Raw genomic sequence first — 2,841 nt, 5'->3', positions numbered from 1 at the left:
GGGTTTGTTTCTGTGATGTAGTGCTAGAGAAATAAATAGTTCTTCTACTCTTATCCTTGGTGGTATGTTCCATGTCACCTCTGCTACACGTGGTCACCTAGGCTGGACATGCTGTTGATTCCTTACAGATTTCTTAGCTGATTTATCCAAGAAAATTAAGGTGACTGATCTCTGTGGATGAGTGCGAGAGTGCCCGATGAATGGATTGGTCTTAGTTATTCTCAAGGAGTTGCCTTCCTTATGGCCTAGTTTGGGCATGGGCCCATCCGACAATAAAAGAGTTTGAATTATCTTTTTTAGAATAAAATTGGATACTTGCAACTTTAATACGGTGCTTTACCCAATTGAAACTGTTAAGATTGGCTTCGTAAAAATGCCACTCAGTTCATTTGCACTTTTATACAATGCTATTTCTCCTTTTTCCATTGCTTTTCTTGTCTTTTCCATTTTATTGCAACTGAAAAGACCAAAGTGCCCTTGATGATATCTATCCTTATCTGATGCGTTTGGAGTGGTTGGATATGATTTCTCAAGCTAGCTCATTCTTGTCGTCACTGGTGGCTCCTCGCTGTACCTCACTGCTCCCTGCGCAAGCCACCGCAGCGCTCCGCCATAGCTTGCCCATGCCCGTGCGAGCAACCGTAGCTCCCGCGCCTGTGCTCACACACGCCCTGCTGATGCCCACCGCGGCTCGTCGCCCGTGCTTGTGCACTTCTGCATGCGTCAGCGCAGTTCGTCCTCGCCTCACGGATGCCTACGCGAGCTCACCATGTGTTTCCCCCCACGCCTGCGAGCGATAGCGCAGCTCTCGGCAGGTGCTTGCCCTCCCCTGCGCGTATTGGTGCAGCTCACCCTCCCCTGTTGGAGAACCATTCTAGTGGCGAAGGTGGTGCTGAAGAGGGGATGGATGCCTTGTGCAGGTCCAGAGAAAGTGCCGTGATGGCAGAAGCACCCGGAGGAGATGTATGCGTTTGAAGGTCGTGGAGATGTTGAATGCAAGCAACATGTATGTCATGTTTATTGTAATATTTTGCTTGATTATGGGTTATAATTTGGAAATTACATCAAGAATAGAATGTCACCTTTTGTTTCACAGCCTGGCTTCTATCTTCAATCTGTAATACCTTTTTAGTTGGTGCAAATTGATCCGAATTGTGATGCAAAGTTCTTAGTATAAGTTACCTATAATCCTCCAGTGCTGCTTATATAAGTTTTTTGAAAGAGAATAGATATGATACATCTGTATGGAAAAGAAGCAATAAATAAAATTAATTTGCTAGATTTTAAAATCACAACCCAATATTTTAGTGTTTAGTAAATTGGTAGCATCATCACAAACACCATGGAGACAGAGTTATTTTTGTCTAATTAGTTAATTAACATACATGAACAGATAGACTGGATGAAGTATGTGTGCATCACCCCTCTATCTAATATTTATCGCAAGCACCAAAATAAATTATCTTGAGTCTAGTTTTGTACAGAAGGCCCAACTGGTGGAGCTAGCATAACTTCCATAAGTCAGTCTTGGTAGGAACTCCCGTACTAACCTGAAAACAATAAAATGAAAACAGGTTACTAAAATTCAGAAGCAAACAAAGCAAAAGATAGGTTTTCTCCAACCAGATAATCTTTTTTTCTTTTTACCAACAGAGAATCAATTATGTCCTAGTTAAGCCCAACTGGTGAAGCCCAACAGAGAATCAAGTATGTCCTAGTTAAGCCCAATTATGTCCTGGATACTAACCTGAAAGAAAGCACATCTATATCCAAATTGCCAAAACGATGACAAGGTCCAGAATTAGTTTTGCAAAAAGGCATGAGCAATCCTCATGTTTCACCATAGACAATCAATCCCATTTATTTTAAATTTTAGATGAGAAGATGTCGTTATCAGCTCATATAACCTTCAACACAAAAATGGGGCCACGTATCTATGAGCGAGATTTGCGAATAAACATTGGAAACTTCCCTATGGAAGAGGCATAATGTGATGTGCCGTAGAAGATGCATTTTTCTCTGCTCTATGTTGACCTAGCAACATCCACTGTCTAGTTGCATCTAGTAAAATGTTAGGATTTCAACTTTATATAGTGTTTGAGATACTACTAAGCACTGCTAACTACTAAGAAACCATAGAAGAGAAACTAATAATTGAGCTATCATGAACAGCTTACTTACCCTCTAAAGCGACCTAATAAGGAAGAAAGCTCTCTTTTCTCAAGATAAAATTACTTCGATACCTGTAGAAGAAAACTTATGAACACAGGGATATGAATCATATAAGAAAGATAACAGGATAAGATCACTGGAATACCTCAAACTGGATAAAAAGGGGAGACCATGTCAAAGTCGATGTATCAAACACATTAGTGGGCATCACTTTTAGAAAGAACATGTCTTGCACACCAAGGATAAAGGGAAGAAGCATCCAGCAGGCAGCGGGCTGCAGAAGCTCAACCCACAACGCGGCGGAAGTGCCCAAGAGGTCCTCCACGTGGTGGATGGCCTCGGCCTCAACGGTTACTTGTTCAGACTACACTTTGGCGTGGGAAGAACTGAAAGAACAGTCAAGTACTTGTCCGAAGAAGTTGGGTATCAACTTCTGCTGAAATTAGGCATCCAAATGCACAAAAAGACACTGAATTAATAGAATGTGATGTTCTTTGGGAGGCATGTCTTAGAAGCATGTCTCAATCAATCAAACTTGTTTATAAATATTTATTAAGATAAAGTTTGCAATATACAATGTCAAAGTTACATTTCCTTCCAGATCTAAATAATCAACTCCTAATATGCCAAGTGCATCAAATCATCACATAACAACTAAAGTAGATGGCC

The 2,841-nt window shown here is 41.0% G+C and overlaps 1 long non-coding RNA gene across 1 annotated transcript; it reads left to right on the top strand.

Annotated features, from left to right (window-relative positions):
• Nucleotides 1-540: 540 nt before the first annotated feature.
• LOC119306029 lies at nt 541-1,188 on the top strand. The gene is made up of 2 exons (XR_005148826.1): nt 541-815; nt 921-1,188. It is a non-coding gene; the product is annotated as an uncharacterized LOC119306029 (long non-coding RNA).
• Nucleotides 1,189-2,841: the final 1,653 nt, after the last annotated feature.

Source organism: Triticum dicoccoides, chromosome 5B (genome assembly GCF_002162155.2).
Source record: "Triticum dicoccoides isolate Atlit2015 ecotype Zavitan chromosome 5B, WEW_v2.0, whole genome shotgun sequence".
Taxonomy (NCBI): Eukaryota; Viridiplantae; Streptophyta; class Magnoliopsida; order Poales; family Poaceae; genus Triticum; species Triticum dicoccoides.
Note: the sequence above shows the minus strand (reverse complement) of the source record. Positions and strands in the feature narration are given on the sequence as shown.